Genomic DNA, 13033 nt, shown 5'->3' on the forward strand with positions numbered 1-13033 from the left:
ACGTCAGCGGAATTCCGAGAACAATGGAAGAGTTCCGAAGCATTTTTAAACTTCAGCGGAATTCCGAGAACAATGGAAGAGTTCCGAAGCATTTTTAAATGTCAGCGGAATGCCGAGAAAAATGGAAGAGTTCCGACGCATTTTTAAACATCAGCGGAATTCCGAGAACAATGGAAGAGATCTGAAGCATTTTTAAACTTCAGCGGAATTTTGAGAACAATGGAAGAGTTCCGAAGCATATTTAAACATCAGCGGAATTCTGAGAACAATGGAAGAGTTCTGAAGCATTTTTAATCTTCAGCGGAATTCCGAGAACAATGGAACAGTTCCGAAGCATTTTTAACTTCAGCAGAATTCCGAGAACAATGGAAGAGTTCCGAAGCATTATTAAACTTCAGCGGAATTCCGAGAAAAATGGAAGAGTTGCGAAGCATTTTTAACTTCAGCGGAATGCCGAGAACAATGGAAGAGTTCCGAAGCATTTTTAAAGGTCAGCGGAATTCCGAGAACAATGTAAGAGATCTGAAGCATTTTTAAACTTCAGCGGAATTTCGAGAGCAATGGAAGAGTTCCGAAGCATTTTTAAACATCTGCGGAATTCTGAGAACAATGGAAGAGTTCAGAAGCATTTTTAAACTTCAGCAGAATTCCGAGAACAATGGAAGAGTTCCGAAGCATTTTTAAACTTCTGCGGAATTCCGAGAAAAATGGAAGAGTTCCGAAGCATTTTTAAACTTCAGCGGAATTCCGAGAACAATGGAAGAGTTCCGAAGCATTTTTAAACGTCAGCAGTATGCCGAGAACAATGGAAGAGTTCCGACGCATTTTTAAACGTCAGCGGAATTCCGAGAACAATGGAAGAGATCTGAAGCATTTTTAAACTTCAGCGGAATTTTGAGAACAATGGAAGAGTTCCGAAGCATTTTTAAACTTCAGCGGAATTCCGAGAACAATGGAAGAGTTCTGAAGCATTTTTAAACTTCAGTGGAATTCCGAGAACAATGGAAGAGTTCCGAAGCATTTTTAAACTTCAGCAGAATTCCGAGAACAATGGAAGAGTTCCGAAGTATTTTTAAACGTCATCGGAATGCCGAGAACAATGGAAGAGTTCCGACGCATTTTTAAAGGTCAGCGGAATTCCGAATACAATTTAAGAGATATGAAGCATTTTTAAACTTCAGCGGAAATTCGAGAGCAATGGAAGGGTTCCGAAGCATTTTTAAACATCTGCGGAATTCTGAGAAGAATGGAAGAGTTCCGAAGCATTTTTAACTTCAGCAGAATTCCGAGAACAATGGAAGAGTTCCGAAGTATTTTTAAACGTCAGCGGAATGCCGAGAACAATGGAAGAGTTCCGAAGCATTTTTAAACATCAGCGGAATTCCGAGAACAATGGAAGAGTTCTGAAGCATTTTTAAACGTCAGCGGAATTCTGAGAACAATGGAAGAGTTCCGAAGCATTTTTAATCTTCAGCGGAATTCCGAGAACAATGGAACAGTTCCGAAGCATTTTTAACTTCAGCAGAATTCCGAGAACAATGGAAGAGTTCCGAAGCATTTTTAAACTTCAGCAGAATTCCGAGAACAATGGAAGAGTTCCGAAGTATTTTTAAACGTCATCGGAATGCCGAGAACAAAGGAAGAGTTCCGAAGCATTTTTAAACATCAGCGGAATTCCGAGAACAATGGAAGAGTTCTGAAGCATTTTTAAACTTCAGCGGAATTCCGAGAAAAATGGAAGAGTTCCGAAGCATTTTTAAACTTCAGCGGAATTCCGAGAACAATGGAAGAGTTCTGAAGCATTTTTAAACTTCAGTGGAATTCCGAGAACAATGGAAGAGTTCCGAAGCATTTTTAAACTTCAGCAGAATTCTGAGAACAATGGAAGAGTTCCGAAGTATTTTTAAACGTCATCGGAATGCCGAGAACAATGGAAGAGTTCCGACGCATTTTTAAAGCTCAGCGGAATTCCGAAAACAATGTAAGAGATATGAAGCATTTTTAAACTTCAGCGGAATTTCGAGAGCAATGGAAGAGTTCCGAAGCATTTTTAAACATCTGCGGAATTCTGAGAAGAATGGAAGAGTTCCGAAGCATTTTTAACTTCAGCAGAATTCCGAGAACAATGGAAGAGTTCCGAAGTATTTTTAAACGTCAGCGGAATGCCGAGAACAATGGAAGAGTTCCGAAGCATTTTTAAACATCAGCAGAATTCCGAGAACAATGGAAGAGTTCTGAAGCATTTTTAAACTTCAGCGGAATTTCGAGAACAATGGAAGAGTTCCGAAGCATTTTTAAACGTCAGCGGAATTCTGAGAATAATGGAGGCGTTCCGAAGCATTTTTAAACGTCAGCAGAATTTTCAGAGCATTGGAAGAGTTCCGAAGCATTTTTAAACTTCAGCGGAATTCCGAGAAAAATGGAAGAGTTCCGAAGCATTTTTAAACTTCAGCGGAATTCCGAGAACAATGGAAGAGTTCTGAAGCATTTTTAAACTTCAGTGGAATTCCGAGAACAATGGAAGAGTTCCGAAGCATTTTTAAACTTCAGCAGAATTCCGAGAACAATGGAAGAGTTCCGAAGTATTTTTAAACGTCATCGGAATGCCGAGAACAATGGAAGAGTTCCGACGCATTTTTAAAGGTCAGCGGAATTCCGAATACAATTTAAGAGATATGAAGCATTTTTAAACTTCAGCGGAAATTCGAGAGCAATGGAAGGGTTCCGAAGCATTTTTAAACATCTGCGGAATTCTGAGAAGAATGGAAGAGTTCCGAAGCATTTTTAACTTCAGCAGAATTCCGAGAACAATGGAAGAGTTCCGAAGTATTTTTAAACGTCAGCGGAATGCCGAGAACAATGGAAGAGTTCCGAAGCATTTTTAAACATCAGCGGAATTCCGAGAACAATGGAAGAGTTCTGAAGCATTTTTAAACGTCAGCGGAATTCTGAGAACAATGGAAGAGTTCCGAAGCATTTTTAATCTTCAGCGGAATTCCGAGAACAATGGAACAGTTCCGAAGCATTTTTAACTTCAGCAGAATTCCGAGAACAATGGAAGAGTTCCGAAGCATTTTTAAACTTCAGCAGAATTCCGAGAACAATGGAAGAGTTCCGAAGTATTTTTAAACGTCATCGGAATGCCGAGAACAAAGGAAGAGTTCCGAAGCATTTTTAAACATCAGCGGAATTCCGAGAACAATGGAAGAGTTCTGAAGCATTTTTAAACTTCAGCGGAATTCCGAGAAAAATGGAAGAGTTCCGAAGCATTTTTAAACTTCAGCGGAATTCCGAGAACAATGGAAGAGTTCTGAAGCATTTTTAAACTTCAGTGGAATTCCGAGAACAATGGAAGAGTTCCGAAGCATTTTTAAACTTCAGCAGAATTCTGAGAACAATGGAAGAGTTCCGAAGTATTTTTAAACGTCATCGGAATGCCGAGAACAATGGAAGAGTTCCGACGCATTTTTAAAGCTCAGCGGAATTCCGAAAACAATGTAAGAGATATGAAGCATTTTTAAACTTCAGCGGAATTTCGAGAGCAATGGAAGAGTTCCGAAGCATTTTTAAACATCTGCGGAATTCTGAGAAGAATGGAAGAGTTCCGAAGCATTTTTAACTTCAGCAGAATTCCGAGAACAATGGAAGAGTTCCGAAGTATTTTTAAACGTCAGCGGAATGCCGAGAACAATGGAAGAGTTCCGAAGCATTTTTAAACATCAGCGGAATTCCGAGAACAATGGAAGAGTTCTGAAGCATTTTTAAACTTCAGCGGAATTTCGAGAACAATGGAAGAGTTCCGAAGCATTTTTAAACGTCAGCGGAATTCTGAGAATAATGGAGGCGTTCCGAAGCATTTTTAAACGTCAGCAGAATTTTCAGAGCATTGGAAGAGTTCCGAAGCATTTTTAAACTTCAGCGGAATTCCGAGAAAAATGGAAGAGTTCCGAAGCATTTTTAAACTTCAGCGGAATTCCGAGAACAATGGAAGAGTTCTGAAGCATTTTTAAACTTCAGTGGAATTCCGAGAACAATGGAAGAGTTCCGAAGCATTTTTAAACTTCAGCAGAATTCTGAGAACAATGGAAGAGTTCCGAAGTATTTTTAAACGTCATCGGAATGCCGAGAACAATGGAAGAATTCCGACGCATTTTTAAAGGTCAGCGGAATTCCGAAAACAATGTAAGAGATATGAAGCATTTTTAAACTTCAGCGGAATTTCGAGAGCAATGGAAGAGTTCCGAAGCATTTTTAAACATCTGCGGAATTCTGAGAAGAATGGAAGAGTTCCGAAGCATTTTTAACTTCAGCAGAATTCCGAGAACAATGGAAGAGTTCCGAAGTATTTTTAAACGTCAGCGGAATGCCGAGAACAATGGAAGAGTTCCGAAGCATTTTTAAACATCAGCGGAATTCCGAGAACAATGGAAGAGTTCTGAAGCATTTTTAAACTTCAGCGGAATTTCGAGAACAATGGAAGAGTTCCGAAGCATTTTTAAACGTCAGCGGAATTCTGAGAATAATGGAGGCGTTCCGAAGCATTTTTAAACGTCAGCAGAATTTTCAGAGCATTGGAAGAGTTCCGAAGCATTTTAAAACTTCAGCGGAATTCCGAGAAAAATGGAAGAGTTCCGAAGCATTTTTAAACTTCAGCGGAATTCTAAGAACAATGGAAGAGTTCCGAAGCATTTTTAAACGTCAGCGGAATTCCGAGAACAATGGAAGAGTTCCGAAGCATTTTTAAACTTCAGCGGAATTCCGAGAACAATGGAAGAGTTCCGAAGCTTTTTTAAATGTCAGCGGAATGCCGAGAACAATGGAAGAGTTTTGAAGCATTTTTAAACTTCAGCGGAATTCCGAGAACAATGGAAGAGTTCTGAAGCATTTTTAAACTTCAGCGGAATTCCGAGAAAAATGGAAGAGTTCCGAAGCATTTTTAAACTTCAGCGGAATTCCGAGAACAATGGAAGAGTTCTGAAGCATTTTTAAACTTCAGTGGAATTTCGCGAACAATGGAAGAGTTCCGAAGCATTTTTACTTCAGCAGAATTTCGAAAGCAATGGAAGAGTTCCGAAGCATTTTTAAACATCTGTGGAATTCTGAGAACAATGGAAGAGTTCCGAAGCATTTTTAAACTTCAGCGGAATTTCGAGAACAATGGAAGAGTTCCGAAGCATTTTTAAACGTCAGCGGAATTCTGAGAACAATGGAAGAGTTCCGAAGCATTTTTAAACTTCAGCAGAATTCCGAGAACAATGGAGGCATTCTGAAGCATTTTTAAACGTCAGCAGAATTCTCAGAACATTGGAAGAGTTCCGAAGCATTTTTAAACTTCAGCGGAATTCCGAGAAAAATGGAAGAGTTCCGAAGCATTTCTAAATTTCAGCGGAATTCCGAGAACAATGGAAGAGTTCCGAAGCATTTTTAAACGTCATCGGAATGCCGAGAAAAATGGAAGAGTTCCGAAGCATGTTTAAACTACAGCGGAATTCCTAGAACAATGGAAGAGTACTGATGCATTTTTAAACTTCAGCGGAATTTCTAGAACAATGGAAGAGTTCCGAAGCATTTTAAAATTTCAGCTGAATTCCGAGAACAGTGGAAGAGTTCCGAAGCATTTTTAAACTTTAGCAGAATTCCGAGAACAATGGAGGCGTACCGAAGCATTTTTAAACGTCAGCGGAATTCTCAGAACAATGGAAGTGTTCCGAAGCATTTTTAAACGTCAGCGGAATTCCGAGAACATTGGAAGAGTTCCGAAGCATTTTTAAACTTCAGCAGAATTCCGAGAACAATGGAGGCATTACGAAGCATTTTTAAACGTCAGCGGAATTCTGAGAACAATGGAAGAGTTCCGAAGCATTTTAAACTTCAGCAGAATTCCGAGAACAATGGAGGCGTTTCGAAGCATTTTTAAACGTCAGCAGAATTCTCAGAACATTGGAAGAGTTCCGAAGCATTTTTAAACTTCAGCGGAATTCCGAGAACAATGGAAGACATCTGAAGCATTTTTAAACTTCTGCGGAATTCCGAGAACAATGGAAGAGTTCCGAAGCATTTTTAAACGTCAGCGGAATTCCGAGAACAATGGAAGAGTTCCGAAGCATTTTTAAACTTCAGCGGAATTCCGAGAACAATGGAAGAGTTCCGAAGCATTTTTAAATGTCAGCGGAATGCCGAGAACAATGGAACAGTTCCGAAGCATTTTTAACTTCAGCAGAATTCCGAGAACAATGGAAGAGTTCCGAAGCATTTTTAAACTTCAGCGGAATTCCGAGAAAAATGGAAGAGTTGCGAAGCATTTTTAATTTCAGCGGAATGCCGAGAACAATGGAAGAGTTCCGACGCATTTTTAAAGGTCAGCGGAATTCCGAGAACAATGTAAGAGATCTGAAGCATTTTTAAACTTCAGCAGAATTTCGAGAGCAATGGAAGAGTTCCGAAGCATTTTTAAACATCTGCGGAATTCTGAGAACAATGGAAGAGTTCCGAAGCATTTTTAAACTTCAGCAGAATTCCGAGAACAATGGAAGAGTTCCGAAGCATTTTTAAACTTCAGCGGAATTCCGAGAAAGATGGAAGTGTTCCGAAGCATTTTTAAACTTCAGCAGAATTCCGAGAACAATGGAAGAGTTCCAAAGCATTTTTAAACTTCAGCGGAATTCCGAGAAAAATGGAAGAGTTCCGAAGCATTTTTAAACTTCAGCGGAATTCCGAGAACAATGGAAGAGTTCTGAAGCATTTTTAAACTTCAGTGGAATTTCGCGAACAATGGAAGAGTTCCGAAGCATTTTTACTTCAGCAGAATTTCGAAAGCAATGGAAGAGTTCCGAAGCATTTTTAAACATCTGTGGAATTCTGAGAACAATGGAAGAGTTCCGAAGCATTTTTAAACTTCAGCGGAATTTCGAGAACAATGGAAGAGTTCCGAAGCATTTTTAAACGTCAGCGGAAATCTGAGAACAATGGAAGAGTTCCGAAGCATTTTTAAACTTCAGCGGAATTCCGAGAAAAATGGAAGAGTTCCGAAGCATTTCTAAATTTCAGCGGAATTCCGAGAACAATGGAAGAGTTCCGAAGCATTTTTAAACGTCATCGGAATGCCGAGAAAAATGGAAGAGTTCCGAAGCATGTTTAAACTACAGCGGAATTCCTAGAACAATGGAAGAGTACTGATGCATTTTTAAACTTCAGCGGAATTTCTAGAACAATGGAAGAGTTCCGAAGCATTTTAAAATTTCAGCTGAATTCCGAGAACAGTGGAAGAGTTCCGAAGCATTTTTAAACTTTAGCAGAATTCCGAGAACAATGGAGGCGTACCGAAGCATTTTTAAACGTCAGCGGAATTCTCAGAACAATGGAAGTGTTCCGAAGCATTTTTAAACGTCAGCGGAATTCCGGGAACATTGGAAGAGTTCCGAAGCATTTTTAAACTTCAGCAGAATTCCGAGAACAATGGAGGCATTACGAAGCATTTTTAAACGTCAGCGGAATTCTGAGAACAATGGAAGAGTTCCGAAGCATTTTAAACTTCAGCAGAATTCCGAGAACAATGGAGGCGTTTCGAAGCATTTTTAAACGTCAGCAGAATTCTCAGAACATTGGAAGAGTTCCGAAGCATTTTTAAACTTCAGCGGAATTCCGAGAACAATGGAAGACATCTGAAGCATTTTTAAACTTCTGCGGAATTCCGAGAACAATGGAAGAGTTCCGAAGCATTTTTAAACGTCAGCGGAATTCCGAGAACAATGGAAGAGTTCCGAAGCATTTTTAAACTTCAGCGGAATTCCGAGAACAATGGAAGAGTTCCGAAGCATTTTTAAATGTCAGCGGAATGCCGAGAACAATGGAAGAGTTCCGACGCATTTTTAAACGTCAGCGGAATTCCGAGAACAATGGAAGAGATCTGAAGCATTTTTAAACTTCAGCGGAATTTTGAGAACAATGGAAGAGTTCCGAAGCATTTTTAAACGTCAGCGGAATTCTGAGAACAATGGAAGAGTTCCAAAGCATTTTTAATCTTCAGCGGAATTCCGAGAACAATGGAACAGTTCCGAAGCATTTTTAACTTCAGCAGAATTCCGAGAACAATGGAAGAGTTCCGAAGCATTTTTAAACTTCAGCGGAATTCCGAGAAAAATGGAAGAGTTGCGAAGCATTTTTAATTTCAGCGGAATGCCGAGAACAATGGAAGAGTTCCGACGCATTTTTAAAGGTCAGCGGAATTCCGAGAACAATGTAAGAGATCTGAAGCATTTTTAAACTTCAGCAGAATTTCGAGAGCAATGGAAGAGTTCCGAAGCATTTTTAAACATCTGCGGAATTCTGAGAACAATGGAAGTGTTCCGAAGCATTTTTAAACTTCAGCAGAATTCCGAGAACAATGGAAGAGTTCCGAAGCATTTTTAAACTTCAGCGGAATTCCGAGAAAGATGGAAGTGTTCCGAAGCATTTTTAAACTTCAGCAGAATTCCGAGAACAATGGAAGAGTTCCGAAGCATTTTTAAACTTCTGCGGAATTCCGAGAAAAATGGAAGAGTTCCGAAGCATTTTTAAACTTCAGCGGAATTCCGAGAACAATGGAAGAGTTCCGAAGCATTTTTAAACGTCAGCAGTATGCCGAGAACAATGGAAGAGTTCCGACGCATTTTTAAACGTCAGCGGAATTCCGAGAACAATGGAAGAGATCTGAAGCATTTTTAAACTTCAGCGGAATTTTGAGAACAATGGAAGAGTTCCGAAGCATTTTTAAACGTCAGCGGAATTCTGAGAACAATGGAAGAGTTCCGAAGCATTTTTAATCTTCAGCGGAATTCCGAGAACAATGGAAGAGTTCCGAAGCATTTTTAAACATCAGCGGAATTCCGAGAACATAGGAAGAGTTCCGATGCATTTTTGATCTTCAGCGGAATTCCGAGAACAATGGAAGAGTTCCGAAGCATTTTTAAACGTCAGCAGAATGCCGAGAACAGTGGAAGAGTTCCGACGCATTTTTAAATGTCAGCGGAATTCCGAGAACAATGGAAGCGATCTGAAGCATTTTTAAACTTCAGCGGAATTTCGAGAACAATGGAAGAGTTCCGAAGCATTTTTAAACGTCAGCGTAATTCTGAGAACAATGGAAGAGTTCCGAAGCATTTTTAATCTTCAGCGGAATTCCGAGAACAATGGAACAGTTCCGAAGCATTTTTAACTTCAGCAGAATTCCGAGAACAATGGAAGAGTTCCGAAGCATTTTTAAACTTCAGCGGAATTCTGAGAACAATGGAGGCGTTCCAAAGCATTTTTAAACGTCAGCAGAATTCTCAGAACATTGGAAGGGTTGCGAAGCATTTTTAACTTCAGCGGAATGCCGAGAACAATGGAAGAGTTCCGACGCATTTTTAAAGGTCAGCGGAATTCCGAGAACAATGTAAGGGATCTGAAGCATTTTTAAACTTCAGCGGAATTTCGAGAGCAATGGAAGAGTTCCGAAGCATTTTTAAACATCTGCGGAATTCTGAGAACAATGGAAGAGTTCCGAAGCATTTTTAAACTTCAGCAGAATTCCGAGAAAAATGGAAGAGTTCCGAAGCATTTTTAAACTTCAGCGGAATTCCGAGAAAAATGGAAGTGTTCCGAAGCATTTTTAAACTTCAGCAGAATTCCGAGAACAATGGAAGAGTTCCGAAGCATTTTTAAACTTCTGCGGAATTCCGAGAAAAATGGAAGAGTTCCGAAGCATTTTTAAACTTCAGCGGAATTCCGAGAACAATGGAAGAGTTCCGAAGCATTTTTAAACGTCAGCAGTATGCCGAGAACAATGGAAGAGTTCCGACGCATTTTTAAACGTCAGCGGAATTCCGAGAACAATGGAAGAGATCTGAAGCATTTTTAAACTTCAGCGGAATTTTGAGAAAAATGGAAGAGTTCCAAAGCATTTTTAAAAGTCACCGGAATTCTGAGAACAATGGAAGAGTTCCGAATCATTTTTAATCTTCAGCGGAATTCCGAGAACAATGGAACAGTTCCGAAGCATTTTTAAACTTCAGCGGAATTCCGAGAACAATGGAACAGTTCCGAAGCATTTTTAAACTTCAGCGGAATTCCGAGAACAATGGAAGAGTTCCGAAGCATTTTTAAACATCAGCGGAATTCCGAGAACATAGGAAGAGTTCCGATGCATTTTTGATCTTCAGCGGAATTCCGAGAATAATGGAAGAGTTCCGAAGCATTTTTAAACGTCAGCAGAATGCCGAGAACAATGGAAGAGTTCTGACGCATTTTTAAATGTCAGCGGAATTCCGAGAACAATGGAAGCGATCTGAAGCATTTTTAAACTTCAGCGGAATTTCGAGAACAATGGAAGAGTCCCGAAGCATTTTTAAACGTCAGCGTAATTCTGAGAACAATTGAAGAGTTCCGAAGCATTTTTAATCTTCAGCGGAATTCCGAGAACAATGGAACAGTTCCGAAGCATTTTTAACTTCAGCAGAATTCCGAGAACAATGGAAGAGTTCTGAAGCATTTTTAAACTTCAGCAGAATTCCGAGAACAATGGAAGAGTTCCGAAGTATTTTTAAACGTCATCGGAATGCCGAGAACAATGGAAGAGTTCCGACGCATTTTTAAAGGTCAGCGGAATTCCGAGAACAATGTAAGAGATCTGAAGCATTTTTAAACTTCAGCGGAATTTCGAGAACAATGGAAGAGTTCCGAAGCATTTTTAAACGTCAGCGGAATTCTGAGAACAATGGAGGCGTTCCGAAGCATTTTTAAATGTCAGCAGAATTCTCAGAACATTGGAAGAGTTCCGAAGCATTTTTAAACTTCAGCGGAATTCCGAGAAAAATGGAAGAGTTCCGAAGCATTTTTAAACTTCAGCGGAATTCTGAGAACAATGGAAGAGTTCCGAAGCATTTTTAAACGTCAGCGGAATTCCGAGAACAATGGAAGAGTTCCGAAGCATTTTTAAACTTCAGCGGAATTCCGAGAACAGTGGAAGAGTTCCGAAGCATTTTTAAATGTCAGCGGAATGCCGAGAACAATGGAAGAGTTCCGACGCATTTTTAAACGTCAGCGGAATTCCGAGAACAATGGAAGAGATCTGAAGCATTTTTAAACTTCAGCGGAATTTTGAGAACAATGGAAGAGTTCCGAAGCATTTTTAAACGTCAGCGGAATTCTGAGAACAATGGAAGAGTTCCGAAGCATTTTTAAACTACAGCGGAATTCCTAGAACAATGGAAGAGTTCCGAAGCATTTTAAAATTTCAGCTGAATTCCGAGAACAGTGGAAGAGTTCCGAAGCATTTTTAAACTTTAGCAGAATTCCGAGAACAATGGAGGCGTACCGAAGCATTTTTAAACGTCAGCGGAATTCTCAGAACAATGGAAGTGTTCCGAAGCATTTTTAAACGTCAGCGGAATTCCGAGAACATTGGAAGAGTTCCGAAGCATTTTTAAACTTCAGCAGAATTCCGAGAACAATGGAGGCATTACGAAGCATTTTTAAACGTCAGCGGAATTCTGAGAACAATGGAAGAGTTCCGAAGCATTTTAAACTTCAGCAGAATTCCGAGAACAATGGAGGCGTTTCGAAGCATTTTTAAACGTCAGCAGAATTCTCAGAACATTGGAAGAGTTCCGAAGCATTTTTAAACTTCAGCGGAATTCCGAGAACAATGGAAGACATCTGAAGCATTTTTAAACTTCTGCGGAATTCCGAGAACAATGGAAGAGTTCCGAAGCATTTTTAAACGTCAGCGGAATTCCGAGAACAATGGAAGAGTTCCGAAGCATTTTTAAACTTCAGCGGAATTCCGAGAACAATGGAAGAGTTCCGAAGCATTTTTAAATGTCAGCGGAATGCCGAGAACAATGGAAGAGTTCCGACGCATTTTTAAACGTCAGCGGAATTCCGAGAACAATGGAAGAGATCTGAAGCATTTTTAAACTTCAGCGGAATTTTGAGAACAATGGAAGAGTTCCGAAGCATTTTTAAACGTCAGCGGAATTCTGAGAACAATGGAAGAGTTCCAAAGCATTTTTAATCTTCAGCGGAATTCCGAGAACAATGGAACAGTTCCGAAGCATTTTTAACTTCAGCAGAATTCCGAGAACAATGGAAGAGTTCCGAAGCATTTTTAAACTTCAGCGGAATTCCGAGAAAAATGGAAGAGTTGCGAAGCATTTTTAATTTCAGCGAAATGCCGAGAACAATGGAAGAGTTCCGACGCATTTTTAAAGGTCAGCGGAATTCCGAGAACAATGTAAGAGATCTGAAGCATTTTTAAACTTCAGCAGAATTTCGAGAGCAATGGAAGAGTTCCGAAGCATTTTTAAACATCTGCGGAATTCTGAGAACAATGGAAGAGTTCCGAAGCATTTTTAAACTTCAGCAGAATTCCGAGAACAATGGAAGAGTTCCGAAGCATTTTTAAACTTCAGCGGAATTCCGAGAAAGATGGAAGTGTTCCGAAGCATTTTTAAACTTCAGCAGAATTCCGAGAACAATGGAAGAGTTCCGAAGCATTTTTAAACTTCTGCGGAATTCCGAGAAAAATGGAAGAGTTCCGAAGCATTTTTAAACTTCAGCGGAATTCCGAGAACAATGGAAGAGTTCCGAAGCATTTTTAAATGTCAGCAGTATGCCGAGAACAATGGAAGAGTTCCGACGCATTTTTAAACGTCAGCGGAATTCCGAGAACAATGGAAGAGATCTGAAGCATTTTTAAACTTCAGCGGAATTTTGAGAACAATGGAAGAGTTCCGAAGCATTTTTAAACGTCAGCGGAATTCTGAGAACAATGGAAGAGTTCCGAAGCATTTTTAATCTTCAGCGGAATTCCGAGAACAATGGAAGAGTTCCGAAGCATTTTTAAACATCAGCGGAATTCCGAGAACATAGGAAGAGTTCCGATGCATTTTTGATCTTCAGCGGAATTCCGAGAACAATGGAAGAGTTCCGAAGCATTTTTAAACGTCAGCAGAATGCCGAGAACAGTGGAAGAGTTCCGACGCATTTTTAAATGTCAGCGGAATTCCGAGAACAA

Source organism: Phyllobates terribilis, unplaced genomic scaffold, assembly GCF_046119375.1.
Source record: "Phyllobates terribilis strain yellow unplaced genomic scaffold, ASM4611937v1 Scaffold_2__4_contigs__length_985480577, whole genome shotgun sequence".
Lineage (NCBI taxonomy): Eukaryota > Metazoa > Chordata > Amphibia > Anura > Dendrobatidae > Phyllobates > Phyllobates terribilis.